The 15,908-nt window shown below is 41.8% G+C and overlaps 1 protein-coding gene across 7 annotated transcripts in view; it reads right to left on the bottom strand.

The window, feature by feature from the left end:
• Window positions 1-15,908, bottom strand: part of LRRC4C (leucine rich repeat containing 4C) — an 899,516-nt gene that overhangs the window by 71,142 nt on the left and 812,466 nt on the right. For 2 of the 7 annotated variants that reach the window (XM_050955346.1, XM_050955352.1), the window contains one exon: window positions 2,323-2,432. The exons of the other annotated variants lie outside the window; for them this stretch is intronic. The gene's annotated coding sequence lies outside the window, so the exon portion shown is untranslated. The remainder of the gene's footprint in view (window positions 1-2,322; window positions 2,433-15,908) is intronic. 7 annotated transcript variants of the gene reach the window in all.

Consider the following 15,908-nt stretch of genomic DNA (forward strand, 5'->3'; position numbering starts at 1 on the left):
GAAAACACTATCTACATCAGTGGTCTCCACCTTTTTTTGTCTGGCAGGCGCCAGTCGATGAGCCATGGAGGACCCTGGCAGCTGATGACCATCTGCCAAAATTCCACCGACAAGCAGCAACGTCAATAGGCTTTACCGCCAAAATGCCGACGACAAGTAGCGAAAATCAGCGGCACTTCAGCAGCAATGCCTCTAGATGACGCAGCTTGTTGGCAGCATTTTGGCGGATTGTCATCCACCGGCCAGTACATGGGTGCACTTAGACATCTCAGTGGGCACCACGTTGGGGACCCCTGATCTACATTGATGGGACAGGTTCTTCCATTGGCATAGGTACTTCAGCTCCACAAGAGGCAGTGGTTAGGTTGACAGGACAACTCTTGTTGACCTAGCATCACCTATTCCAGGGATTATGTCCGTTTAATTGTGTTGCTTAGGGGTGTGAATACCACTCTACTTTCCTAGTGTAGACCAGGCCAAAGAAGTTTACTTTTGTCAGCGAGTTACTTCTGAACATGATAGAATAAAGAACAATTGGAACTCTGCTTCCTGTTTCCTTGGCTCAAAAGCTTTGAACCTTTTTGCCAGTCAGATAAGCCAGGGGTTCTCAACCTTTTTCTTTCTGAGCCCTCCTCACCCCCCCCCCCCGCCCGACATGCTATAAAAACTCCACAGTCCACCTGTGCCACAATAACTGGTTTTCTGCATATAAAAGCCAGAGCCGGCATTAGGGGGTAGCTAGCAGGGCAACTGCCCAGGCCCCCATGCCACAGGGTGTCCCACAAAGTTACATGGCTTAGGCTTTGTCTTCAGCCCCAGGTGGCAGAGCTCAGGGCCCCAGACTTCAGCCCTGTGCGTTGGGACTTCAGCTTTGTGCCCTTGGCCCCAGTGAGTCTAATGCTGGCCTTATTTGGTGGCCCCCCTCAAACCTGCTTGCAGCCATCGAGGGGGCGCCAGACCCCTGCTTGAGAACCATTGAGATAAGCCATGGAAATATGGATCTTCCTTCTCCATCACATCCAGATCCCTGAACATAGGTAGCTGATGGAAACATTCATTGAAGATGCCACTGACGATGCACATCAATGTGTTCTACTAATACATCTAAATAACTGTGAAACTCAGTTTATAACACCATGATATCAGCTTAAATCCCACACAAATAAAGTTGGCATTCACTTTTCACCTACCCAAACAACAGTATTTTTGCATTATTTTATCTATAGTTCAGTTTGAATTAAAACAAAAACAAACACCAAACAAAGCAAAGTAAAATGCAATTGTCCTTAATTTCAGCTTGTTTTGGTTATGAACCTCATGAAGCTGAAAACCAGGATGCTGGAAATCTCATCAGCAGAACATTTCTGACAGCATTCTGGCATGTCTTACTCTGGAAAACATCAAGGTCTATGCATGTTAAAAAAAAAGTTTGCCAAATTTTCTGTCAGCTCAGAAATGTTTCAGGTTAAGGTTTGAGTTCAGGAGAAAGTTCAAGTGGAAATCTTTAGACAATTGCATGTGTCTCATACAGCAGGTATGGTAGGTCTATTGGGGTAGAGGCCATCACTTAGCTGACCTGACTTTATAAATACATTACACATTAAAATAAAAACTTTTTTAAAAACTTACCCTTAATCATGCTAATTAGAACTAAGATTTAAACAAGTCAGAAACTGGGGGCTTTCACTCTGCGACCTTGCACGAAGCACAAGGGTTTTGCATGGCTTTCATTAATTATTGCTGAAACAATTCAGGTTCATTTGATATATATTATAAGCCCAATTTCTCAGAGGTATATTGCTTGGCTACATGTCAGGTTGAAACTCCATTTGCAAGTAACCAGCTTGGTCTCAAATTCTTTCCCTTTTCTAAAATAACAGCTTAAATTTTTCATTTATGGAAATATGGGTTCAATTTATGGCTTAATTGGCGTAAAAGAATAAATGAGTTTGGTGGGGCTCAACTCTGTAGCTCGTGAATATTTGCCAGCATTACTAAACAACCATGCAATCAGCTGCCATACCAAGTGCCTGCTTAGAAGCAGCTCAGGACTAGAACAGTAGGAGGAGCTGTAGATCAGGACTCAAAACACATTGACCGAGCAGCACTGGAGCTTTAGCTCTCTTAGCAGAACAACACGGGGGAAATTTGCAAAGCAGCAAGTCTTTACTATGCTTTCTTTTAGCTATTAGCTGTTTGCTTTAATGAGCTTCAAATTCTCCCACTGTTAAAAGAGCATACAGGAATTGGAAGGGGAAGTGATCTATATAAACATTTATATAACTACCTCCAAAAATGATCTACAAAAAGCATTTTTTTTACCTCAATGTGTCACAAACTTGAAGTCTGATGCAATAGAACCATCAAGGGATACAAACAAGTGTTGTATGTCTCACTAGGAAGCAGGGATTCTTGCTAGTTCCAACAGGGCTCTGCACAGGAAAAAGGGTTCACATTAGTAGATCAAATTGCTGGACTGGAGCCATAAAGTAGAAGATGCTGTTTTGTTTGTTTTCTTTAATCAGTACTAGGAGATATGGGTTCTATTCTAAACTCTGCCACAGGCCTCCTGCTTGACTTTGAGCCAAGTAATTTAGGGAACAATCCAAAGCCTAATGGAGTCACTGAGAATCATTTGATTGACTTCAATGGGCTTTCAGTCAGGTCCCTAATCTCTGTGCCTCAGTTTTGCCATCTGTAAAATGGGACAATTATAATGCTTACGGGGTGTGTGTGCACAAAGATAATGTCACTGATCTGCTAACATTTAGAGTATACCACAAGGGACATATTTTAAGAAGGACCGCTACACAAGCACATAGGTGCAATATTTAGGAAATAGTAGGAATTTTGATTATTTCTGTGCTGATTATTTAGTATACTTGTAAGTCATAGGTTGCTGTTTCCTTTATTCATGTATTGTAGTTTTAAGTAGTGGTCAGATGTAGCTAGACTGTTCAGGGAGGTCTCTCTTATTTTATAAATCTAAATTAATTACAGTTTCTGAAGCTTTCAGATACTCTGGTTATAAGCAACATAAAAAAGCCTATACATTAATAGAATTAAATAAAGCTTCCTGATTCATTGCTATGGAATAAAAGTTTTTTTGTATATTTAACATATACTCACATGAAACATATTGTAGAATCTTTTTTTTTTAAAGTTACCTTTAGCTAATTGCACTTAGGTGTTTAGCTGGTATATTTTGCATCTCATATATTAAGGGTTTGTATGTGCTTGCTTGCTTTATGGAATGAAATGCAGGGCTATTTGTTTGTTTGAAATGGCCTTTATTTTGGAGGTTAATCCAAAAATCTGTACAAGTAAATCTACAGTTAACAGAATTCAAACCTGTAGCAAGACTCTATTAGCAACATGAGTGGGGCGTAGGTGGGTGGAAGAAAAACAGGGGTATTGACTATTAAAATTCTCTTTAGAAGAGAATCTTGAACTTATTATTTGAAACTAGCCTGCTGTGTAGCGAGATTTCAAATGATTTAGGTCTTGTACCTGTAGTCGCTAAGAGTATGTCTAGACTGCAGTTAAACACCCCTGGTTGACCCATGTTAGCTGATTTGGGTTCACTGGGCTTGGGTTCTGAGGGCTATAAAATGTAATACAGACATTGAAGCACAGACTGGAGCCCAGGTTCTGGGATCTCACAAGGGGGGAGGTTCCCATAGCCCGGTCTCCGGTCAGAGCCCAAACCTTTTCACCACAATTTTACAGCCGCGTAGCCCAAGCCCTGCAAGCCTGAGTCAGCTGACATGTGCCAACCACAGATTTTTAATTGCAGTCTAGACATACCCTAACTCTCATATTGCCAAATTTCAGAAGTACTTTGTTCAGAGCCTGATCTTCCCTTGCCACATAGGGGATAAGGAGAGTAAATATCCAAAAGGGAAGGAATCTTGGGATGGAGGGGAGGTCCCCTCCATTTAGATCAGAGATATGTGAGTGGGCCCTCAAGATTTTACTCAGCCCTTAGCCAAGGTAAAATTCCCATTGATGTCATTAAGTAAAAACACAGTAGGTATTTTAGGATCTGGCCTATGAGTGGTGCCATTGACTTCAATGGGGCAGAGCTGTCTTACCCACATTTAGAGGGTGAAACATGCATATTAATTCTCCCGCACAATCCTCTTCCAAGACACACACATTGCCTGCATTTGGAAGGTGAGGGAAATCCATACTCCATTCCCCATCCTAAGAGAACTTGGGAGGCACTTGAGGGATGGGAAGGATGGGATGTGAAATGGAGGGGAGGACCATGGTGGGTGAGAAATGGAAGGAAGACACATAACAGCGGAGAGAGAATAACAGAAAGGATGAAAGAGGAAAAAGAAAACAGTGACGATTTAAAAAAGATAGTGGCAGAAGCACAAAAAGATAAAAAACACACTGAAAAAAAAGTCTCAAGAATGAAAAAAGATAATTGAGACACTGGGTGAAATTCTTACCCCTCAGAAGTCAATGGGAGTTTTGCCATTGATTTTAATGGGCACAGAATTTCACCCAAATGCCAGGAACATTTAAAATTTATGATATACAATGGGAAAGCTACTTCTAGCAACAACATTGTGCTTTGGACAGAGAAAGGGTAACACATATGGCAGGTGACTAAAGACTGCCTGATTGGACTTGTAATTTTCACCAGGTTAAGCTTGTTCCTTTTGCATTTCACTTTTCAGTTTATCCCAAGGAGATCCAAAATGATCTACTCATGTCATGTCACTATTTCTGTTCCGCCCTGAAATATAAAAAGGAATTACTACTAAGCTCTCCTGCTTCCATTTGTCTCTTGAGGGTTACTGACTTTGGTTCCATCTAAGGGTCCTTCCTTCTAAAATAAATCTCCACAGACATCTTAGTAGTAAAAGAGGCATCCAAGCTTTCATTTATACATATACAGATTATCAAAAATTACTTATTTGATCATTTTATTTGTCTAAATTTGCCTGGTAGCAATGGAAGCTGCCCACACAATTTTAAATTAAAAATTACAACTGCCTGATGATGACTGTGGCCCTGTCAACTCCCAACCACTTTCTGCCTGTCCAGAAATAGATGTGTAAACACAGGTTAAAATCTGTAGCCATTTAGAATAGGTCTATATGTGGGTATGTGCATTTGTCAGGGCTTGGGAGAAGTCAGCTCTCACTATTACTTGAATGTCTCTTTTTTACGTTTCTAACTTTATCTGCACATGGGACTTAATCAATTAGGGTCCAACAGGTTTCTCACAATGCCTACAGTGATACTCAACATTTATGACAAACATTCTAACACTTGCTACATGCCATGTAACTGCCATTTGTTTCAAGATGGACATCAAACTCTCTTATAAGGTACCACAAAGTGATTACACTTTACCATAAACCACAGGAATACAAATAACAGGCAAATTGCTCTGCTAGTGTAGTTCAGCACAGAGCCATGACTTTCACAGAGCTATATGGATATACACCAGTTGAGACTGTGATCCCATATATCTAACATTTAGCATCTTTCATCTTTAAGGAACCCAAACAAATTATTTAGTCAAAAAGATTAACAGTGAAATCCAGCCACCTCTGGGGTTGAATGGGGCAGTTGTTTAATAGTGCACAGAAATATTATACAGGAGCTGAGGCAAGGAAGAGCGAAATTCTGTACACACTTGCACCAACGTGAATCTTGAGTGACTCCACTGGATTTATACTAAATTTAAACATGTTTAACTGGATGCAGAATTTGGTCAGAATTGAGGGAGAATACCATATTCAACTGAAGTTGAAAGAGGAGGCTCTATTTAAATATCCAAACTTAGACTTCACCTAAAACAAAATCTTTCATTAACTAGGGATCCAAGTCTTAAACAATCACTTTCAAAGAGCTCAGTTTTGTATCTCACCCCTCCAAATACAAAACTTCCAACCACACAGTGTCCCCCTTGCTCCTTGGGGTCATTGGCTCTGTAGTGAATCAGATTGAAGAGCACTCTCTATTAAGCCACTAACTCCACTCCCTGCAGCACCCTGTTTTTTCCCCCTTTAAGATTAAGTGCTGACACTAATTAGTACGGGCAGTTGAAGATCTCAACTCCAGCTAGTCTAACTTCAGACATTTTTCTCACACATACTTTTAGCTACATCGTTAGTGTGAGGAAATCATTTTTTCCATTGGGTACAAAGCCTACTATCACAACTGGCACCAGGATTATCTATCTAGGTACTTTCAAGGTCCTAATCACAGTAGTGTCAAAGTAGCTAGCAGACATTGATGAAGGTATCTTCACAAAACTTTTCTGAGGTAAGGAAGTATTGTTAGCCCCATTTTACAGGTGGAAGATAGAGGCATAGATAGATTGCCTGGTGTCACCGAGGACATCTGGGACAGAGCTAGGAAGTGAATGCAGATCACCTGAGTCCCAGCCCAGTTCCTTAACTACATTATTCCTTTCATTTGCTGGCACCAGTTTATGAGAAACAACTTCTGCAGGCTCTTTGGACACCTTCAAAACAAAATAAAATATACAATGGTACATTTGGTGAACATTTTGAGGCCAATAGTCAAAACTGCAGAGGAATGTTGAACAGGCAGAAAACCAAAATTCTATACATTCATGAGGGGTGAGGGAATAAAATGAATGATCTGAACATTGGCAAATGTAAGATCCATCCTATCCCCCTGCCTTTCCCACAACCCCCCAGCCACCTACTCTCCCACAGGAATGTATCTATTAGCTCGTCTCAGTCAAACACAATAAAGGTAGCTGCTCTTTTTAGACATGGAGGCCTCAGGATCTCACTCTCTGTCAGGGCTGCAGGCCATGTAGAAATGTAACTCTCAGCAAGATTATGATTGTAGATTGGTCTGTTGCCTTGTGGCTGCCAAGGTTGGTGAAGCATGGAAGCAATTTGTGAATTGCAGCAGCAGTAACTCTGAATGGCTTTATTTAACGGATGCCAGGAAGCTGGAGGGAGCTCACCAACAAGAAAAAAGGAAGGTGTTTCCCTGAGACTTTTGAAAGCCCAGCCTATTATTCAACCAGCCAAGCCTATCTACATCACTGAGAGCTGAGCAGAGGAAAAAGCTTCCCTAGCTGAGATAACATTCTATCTAGCTTCCCCTGCTCCCAGTCAAAAGGGAAAGACACCACTAATGTAACTTTTCCATCAGAAATTCCATTTGAGTTTGCATTGTCTAATTAGTATGATTTTCCATTGTCTACATTTTCTCTCCCTGCACAGCTATTACAGCACAATAAAGGAAAGGAATGAGTCATCTTGTCACATTTTCCCTAAAGCATCCTGGGAAATAATCTGTTTAGGATGAGTGCACAAAATCTATTTGCTCAGTAAACCTAATTTTAGCTGAGAACCAATAAATATGTATGTAGTGAAGATACCACTGCAAGCTAACAGTGCTCAGAACTAAGTGGCAGATTCACACCAGGTGACCGAGTATTTGGGCCAATGGAAAAATACAATGGCCTATTTCATTTGGAATGTCATGGCTCAGTTTGATTGGGATGTGTAGAGAGGTGGTCACTCCGCTTCAGCTCTGAAGGGGTTAAAAGCAGCCTGGAGAGGGCTGCAGCAGGGAAAGAGAGTGAGGACAGCTGTGAAAAGCTGAGTGAGTCACTGACCACAGCTGGGCCACACTCCAATCAGGCCACTGCTGGCCTGTATAAAAAGGCTGTGAGTCAGAGGCCAAAGAGTCTTTCTCTATCTGAGAAGGGTGATGGACCTAGCTGCCTGAGTCCTAAAGGGTACTGGAGTGAAGCAGGGCTGGTGAAAGGCCAGAGGAGCAGGGGAGTTCCAGGCTACAGAGCCTGGTCCTAGGCCCACAGAGGTACTGGGTCGAGGAGGAAGGCAGCAGGTCCGAACCCTCTTGCCTGTGATGAGTGGCTTTTACACTGCAGTCTGCCCCAGTGAGTGGGAGCTAGATGGTGACTGGCAGTAGCGCACGACTGAGGCAAGGTGGGGATTAGAGGGTTGGGGGTTCTAGAGCGGGGAGACCCATAGAGACTAGTGGGGGTATTGCCAGGGGCAAGCCCCCAGGTAAAGGGGCTCCAGTTCCTGGGAAGGACATGGGACCCAGTGGGAAGCGGGCACATCCTTTACAGGATGCAATAAGGATGATGGTATCATCTTGCTTACAAATATTTTGGGTCTCCTGGTTCTTGGCCCTGATGCTCTGAGACTATGGAGGTGCAGTCCGTACATTCTCTGGAGTCTCAAAGCTTTGACAATTAACATCAACAAGAGTGGTTTAAAAAAAGAAATCACACACCAAGCGAGAGAATTAAACCCGGGGCAAGGGGCTGGAATCAAGCCAATCAGACAAGAATATTTACAGTTCAATCCTCCCCATTCCCTAGCAAATGGTCCTGTTATTCAAGACTGTTATACAGCTGATATGGTTGGATTACCAGGAGCGGACAGTACTGTATGGATTACAGATTGGAAACCTGTGAGATGCAATTCCTAACAGGACCATCAGAGGGTCTAAAAATCAAACACACAAAAAAAAACAGAAGGTTTCTCTGATGTTTCTCCTCTGAATTATCCCATGAAATGAGGTGAGTTCTGCCTCACACATAAAAGAAGGGGATTGGGACCCTAAATCCTGAGGACACTGGGAGCTCTTCAGAAGATACAGGACAAACCATGGAGAGGACTTGGGCCTCCATACTTCTGGAGCTTTGGGCTCCCCTCTCCCTCCAGCATAATCCCAAGTCTTCTCCTGTGGTGGATGTTCCCAGAACCCCTCTTAAAGGATGTATTCCAGATCTCGGCAAGCAGACTGTATACAAGGTACCCCAGGCACTGCATAACCTTTTCTGTGGATTTACCCGCTGGAATAGATGATGCTTCTCATCCACTTCTAAACCACCCGTGGACTTCCTCATCTTGCTGGGCTCTTGGAATACTAGGGGTGTGAAAGACAGAGTCACAGAGGTGGCTAGACCCTTCCATAAGCATACACATGCTGACCCTGAGGAGACAGTCCTCGCCAGAGAAACCTGAATGCACTTATTTAAACATGGATGTCAAGGAGATCAACTGGCCCATCAGGATGAAATTTTAACCTTGCATCTGAATTCCCTGGCTATTGGGAGTGCTATTGCCCTGTAATATGGTTAGTGGCAAGAGGAAAAGCCTTGTGTTAGTGCAACGGTTTAACAGTGAGGGATCTCATTACAGGGCCTGATCCTACAAGGTGCTGAGGTGCCTCACCTCCCACTGATATCAGTGAGAGGCAAGCACATCTCAAGCAGTGCTCTGACCCTTGTTGGGTCCTTCTTACGTATATATGCATAAATACACACAGTGATATAAAATCAAACATAAGCAACACTTAAACAAACAAACCAACCTGCTGCCCCAAACTGCTTCCAGAATATAGGCACAAGTCAGTACATTGCAGAGTCAAAAATCTAATTAAATCAATCGGTACCATTATAAATAATAGTTATATGTATAATCCCAAAAGCTTAATGGGAATGAGATACAAAAATAGATCTTTCATTTCAAATCTCTTAAAGATGCTGCTCATCTACCCAAGGGGGAAAAAAAACATAAATTCCACATTTACTTATTTATAACAAAGATGGCACAATAAGTGGTTATTCCAGATAACCCATAAGTCGCTGATTTTGTTTTCAAAGCCCTGACTGCTTTCTATGCCTTTGGCCTCTGCTGCCTAGCAACCTCAACAGAGCTTTCTTAGTCTATACTGATTCAGGAGGGTTTTCATTTCTTTATTTACTGGAATGTCTACAAGGAGGATATGAAAACAAAGAGCTGTTTGTTCTCTCTATCAAACATCAGATCCTAAGCATCCCACCTCCCTGAGGAACATAGCTGTCACTGATCCAATAACCCATCACCACCACACCCTGGATTTGCTGGGAAATTGAACAAGCCCTACTTTTCATTAAGGCAGGTAGACTTTGGAACCTTTCCAGTGACTCCTGGCAGTAATGGGCACTGCTCTTTTTCAGCCTCTTTAATTGTGTTTACTGATTCTACATAAGCCTTTTCACTCTGGAATATCAAGTGTTGTGTAAGCCTCCTGCTTGCCAGTAGCCATGGAGTTCCTGAATAATATGCACATGCTTCACTACTGCAATACTGACTCACTAGCAGACACCCACTACAGCATCCAGGCCATGGAAGGAAACAAGGTTTAAAACTCTGCAATCTCTCACTGTGTCTGCTCTTCAAGGCCTGACGATTTGGAGGAGGCTGTGGTTAAAGTAGGTATGGGGGCGTGTCTCACTGCACCAGCCAATGAGGAGAGGGGAATTATGGATATGTACTGCTCTATCAAGCTAGGGACAGGAAATAGAACTTCCTTCTGCTTTTCCTGGAGGGGTATTATTGCCTCAGTCTTGTTTTGACTGACTCTCTTCCCCATTTTATAAAGAATTACTATGGTTGATTATAAGATTCTAATTGCTCTTTGGTTACATCTACAGGAGGTATGATTCCCCACTCATGTAGATGTATGTGTTCTGGGTCTGCTCACGCTAGTGTGCTAAAAATAGCAGTGTAGCTGGGCTAACATGGACAGTGGCTTGGGCTAGCCACCCCAAGTACCTACCCACCTGGACCCTCTGGGTGCATAGTTGGGCAGCTAGCCCAAGCCAGCACCTGCACTACCCTGATTACACTGCTATTTTTAGCAGTCTAGCTCCAGCAGAACTAGCACAGGTACATCTACACAAGCTGGGAGTCATAATCACTGTTCCAAGTGTAGACATAGCCATGTATTATTGATGGCTGCACAGAATACCTCCTCCCCTCTGCAAAGTAAGACTAATACTTAGTCTTTCTCTTGTCACTTCAACCAGGGCTTATCAAAGACCTTTACAAATATCACTGGATCAATACTTCATCCTGCCCCATAACGGGAGAAGGTCAATATTAATAGCCCTGTTATACAGATAGAGAAATTGAGGCATGAAGAGGTGGAGTAATTTAACTGAACCCAGATCTCCTTAACACATTGGGCTGGGTAAATAGTTAACAAAGACAACATTAACAAAAACCACCTTATTTTAATAAATAAATAAATAAAAATACCTGCATTGTTTTGCTATGATTCACGGGCTGATATTATTCATGCAAACCATTGTAGGATTGTAAAGATGTTTGTGAATTTTAGCATTTGCCTGCATTTAAGTACAAACGTTTATTTAGCCAAAATTCTGTACTGGGAAATGAGATATTTGCTATCTGTTATTCTCATTTGAATAAACATTCCCATTATACAGTCAGAAAGCAGAAACAATATCAGATGACTTAAGTGACCAATCAAACAAACAAGAAGTGTTTGAAAATCACTCAGAGAACAGCCACAGCCTTCAAATGTTTTATTTATTTATGGCTACTTATGAATAATGAAGACATTCACAGAAAATGGAATAGATCTGCAGACTATTCATTATCTAAAAAGGGGACTAAGTTAGTCAATGTAGGCAAACAGAGGTTACTAGTCTGCAAATTAGGAGACCTAAATTCTATTCCTGGTTCTGCCACAGACAAGGAGTGTTGTTTCACCTCTCTGTGCCTCTGTTTATCCTCCTGCTGTCAATTCTTTGGGACAGAGACCATCTGTTACCATATGTATGTACAGTGCCTAGCACAATTAGGCCCTGATCTCAATTGTGACTTCTGGCTGCTACCATACTACACAGAAATAATAATAAATATTATTCAAAATTAAATATTTGATCCACTCTAATTATAAGCAATTTGTTTTATGTCCACTTTCCACTGAGTATCAGTGTTGCAATTCCATGGTAAACTACACCTTTGACCCCGAACCAATCTTCCTTAAGGTTTTAGGTTTCCTAGCTGTCACCTCTCTTGGGTTGGATATCCATATCTCTCTCCCTTCAGACTGGGGGTTTAGGATTGCAGTCATTCTGCACCTCACTGTGACTTCCCAGCAGGTATGACCTGGGTCCAGCATCTGCGGTTAACCTTTTTCCAGAGGCTCTAACAGTGTACACACATTACCAACCAGCCTTCACAAAGCAAACCGCATTTATTCCTAGGGCAAAAGCATTACAGAGAAAACACATATAAACATAAACATGCATGCTAAAAGTTTACGAGAGATCATCCCCAGTTCCAATATAGAGCTCTGGTAGGTTCCAGTCTTTCACACCCCACCTGGACTTTCCCCCTTGGCTGCGAGTTCATGGCAGTTTGTAGATCAGGAACCAACCCCCAGCTGGACAGTTCAATTGTTTCTTTATACAGCTCGAGACTTTGATCTAATCTCCAGGAACAGGAAATCACTGGTCAATGGTTATCTTCACAGGACATAGCTTCAAAAGGCTGGATTTTTGCATAACCAGGTTTGTGAAATTTGCATTAACCACTTCCCAGGGATTCCTCAGGAAACACAATTATTGTCCCAAAAGTCCACGCCTGTCTGGCACATTTCAATATAGTCATTCAAACTCCTTACACTTCCCAGGTCATATCTGTCAAAATCAGCGTTCATTTTAAAACAAAAATCAAATTGCTGGCTCTTTCCTCTTGCAAAGAATAAATGTAAGATCTCGTGCTGCTGCTTGTGAACCTAACCTTTCAGATAACCATCTCCAAATAAACGGCAGCAGACGTACAAACTCATACGTCTACTGTCACATTCACCCAGGTGAGGGATCAACCGTGAAACCAAGTTGAAATCATGTAAATGGACAATCAAAAATAAACATGGCACAAAGCTTTTATACTTTTATCAAAGATTCCAATAAATGGATTCAACTGCATAATGAAGAAAATGAGATTAGCACCAACACAGACACTAGAAAAAATATTTTGGAAGTAAGCAAAAGTCAGACTAGCTACCACTCAGAAGGAAAAAAGAAGGCTGTGCAGGTTATTGAAAAAGAATATTAGAAGATGGTCACATCCTAATTTCTGAAGATTGAAAGTAGATTTTAAAGAAGGAAAACCCCAACTGCCTTGGTTTTTATCTTTAAAAAAATTAGTACAGCCAGGAGCTCACTTCACCCTCCTGGGAAAGAGAGTTGCAAACTGTGTTGGTTTGCAATTTATGAGCTCTCCCTAAATCTAGAAAGAGTGCAAGCAGGTCTGCACAGATGTTTTTGAGGGTCCAGGGCAAAATCTGAAACTGTGTCCCCTCCCCACATCCTTTCAAAAACATTACCACTGAGAGGAGGCCATGTGTGGGGTCTTGGAGAGCAAACCAGCCCTGAACCAACCCCACAGCAGCATTCCTGTCCTGAGGGGCTGTGCTCAACTCCCTGCTCCAGGAGTTGTGATCTGGCACCCAGGGCTGCAGTGCCATTCACAATTGGCTTGGCCACTCCTCCTTCATGACATAAGGATGACTGGGCCAAACCTGAGTGGTGCTGTGACCCAGTGTGCCATGTCATGATGCAACCCTCTCAAATGGACAGCTGGGGACAAACTGTCCCTTTGGCCTGCCTCCTCCTCTCCACCCCGATCAGCTCTTTTAACAACAGGAAACATTATTCCACTGGTCAAATCCTGATCTCAGTTACCTGATGTTACTCCAGACATATAGCAGTATAATTGAGATCAGAATTTGGCCCAATTATTTAAATATCAACTATAAACATATTGGAAAAATAAGAGACAATAAATCACTGAAGTCACAAAATGCTCTATTCAGGCACTGTTAAATGCTCAAAATACAGTTACCTGAACAAAAAGATGGTGATAAAAAGAAAGTTGTGATCAAAGTAAGTTTGGTGAGAGGTACTTACATAAAACTTTATATATACTGTAGTAATGGCATAATAAAAAATACATAGATAGAACCAAACATAACCAATACCAATAAATCCACTATTTTAAGGAAATGTACAGCATTTGAGAACCTACCTACATTATAAAGCAAAGATGAGACATATTGTCAGGAAAAATAAATGCATTTTGAGTGTTTACATCTATATTTTAGTAGGCACAGTGAGGACAATGTTATTAAAATGTGAAGGTCACAATGTTATCTGCCCACATAAACCATGTAACAGTCCTTCCAGATACAGAGGAAAAAGCTGCTCTGTACAGTTGCAAATGCAGATATTCTCTTTACAGCCATGTATTATTAGTAGCTGTGGATATGATGATGGCAACCTGAATTCTCCTCCTGTGAATGAATCCTGAGTGATTTCACAGTATCCAGCTATGATGGGTTTCCTGATGATCTGAAACACTGTCTTTGACCATTTCAATTTCTCCTGGTCAACACTAGTTTAAGTGCTAGAATACAGGGTATAGTGAAATCAAAAGGGATTATAGTCTGCTATATATGATTTTGGAGATAATACCACAAACTGTCATGATGTGAAGTGAAATTAGAATTTATGGAAAATGCCAGATGGACAGCCCTGGAGAATAAAAGGTAAGTTTTTTGGCTCAGGGATAGTCATGTATTCTAATTTTGTACAGCACCTAGCACAATGGGAACCAACCTGGTGTGGCCTTCAGGCACTACCCCCAACATAAATGTTAAATAACTAACAATAATATATCCACAAACAGGGATAGCCTAGGCAGCGACAGTGGAAGTCACCTACTATGAATGAGCCTCAGATTGCTGATGTGGAAGGTTATTCAGTCTTCATGCCCATCCAACTCCATGATTCATGATGGGGGCGGAGTTATGAGTTGCAGTTGTATCTATCTACTAGAAATTGAGTTGATACCTCCTAACTCAAAACAAAAACAAGCAGAGAGCTGGAAAATTATATGCAGCATATTATCCTAAGCATAGGTGTTCATTTAACCATATTCTGGGTATTCCTCCTGGTCTCCCTCCTTGCCTGTAATTAATTCCCTAAGTACCCAGGCCTTGTCATTATCAATTTGGTCTTTGGGGAAGACTCCATGTCTTTCTTACATTGTGAAGCAGGATGACACCTATGTGCACTATACATGAACCTTTAATAATTTCACAAAGAGAATCACAAAGGCATCAGACCATTTTAATCATTACCAATCCGAACTATAGTTCAAATTGAAATTTCTAGGACAGAGCACTGCAAAGGATCCCTTTCTTTTACACTGCTCCTCCTCACACTTCAGGTCCATAATTAATAGGAGCAGGGGTGACTTTAGGTATTTTGCAGCCCCAAGCACGGCAGACAGGCTGCCTTCGGCGCCTTGCCTGCGGGAGATCCCTGGTCCCACGGATTTGATGGCACGCCTGCAGGAAATCCGCCAAAGCCGCGGGACCAGCGGACCCTCCGCAGGCATGCTGCCGAAGGCAGCCTGCTTGCCGCCCTTGTGGCGACCAGCAGAGCGTTCCCCGTGGCTTGCCGCCCCAGGCACGCGCTTGGCGTGGTGGTGCCTGGAGCCGCCCCTGAACAGGAGACTTGTCACTTGTGTATGCCATCTCTTCCCCTCTAATGTAGGAGAAAGCCTACTTAAACCTGATGGATGAGGTTCTTTTATATACAGCGGGGAACTCAATTTACTAACCATTGACTGCCTTTTTTTGTTTTAGAGACAAATCCTAAGTTTTTACTACATTCTCAATCATTTCTGCAAACTTTCATTGATTTCAACAGGTGTGCACCTAAGTATAGTATGAAATGGAGTAAGGACTTTACAAGTTAGTAAACCATGAAGTTGGTTGGAAATGGAAAAATGAAATTTTGACCAAAAAAGATACATTTTAAAACTGTTTTGCTGATTTTCTGCCATTTCTTTCCCCTATTTTCTGACCAGCTCTCTTAGCAAATACTGCTTTCCAAATTCTCCTCTGAGAAATAGCTGTTTAACACAGTTCTGCTTAAAAAAGGTTTCCCTTGGTTTGTGCCTCTATAAATACACATTTATGTACATTTGTGAGATACAAATATGTAGTTGTGTTAGTTTTCATCCCTGCTGTGTTTCTACAACGCAGTG

The sequence above is a fragment of the Gopherus flavomarginatus genome, chromosome 5 (assembly GCF_025201925.1).
Source record: "Gopherus flavomarginatus isolate rGopFla2 chromosome 5, rGopFla2.mat.asm, whole genome shotgun sequence".
NCBI classification, from domain to species: Eukaryota; Metazoa; Chordata; order Testudines; family Testudinidae; genus Gopherus; species Gopherus flavomarginatus.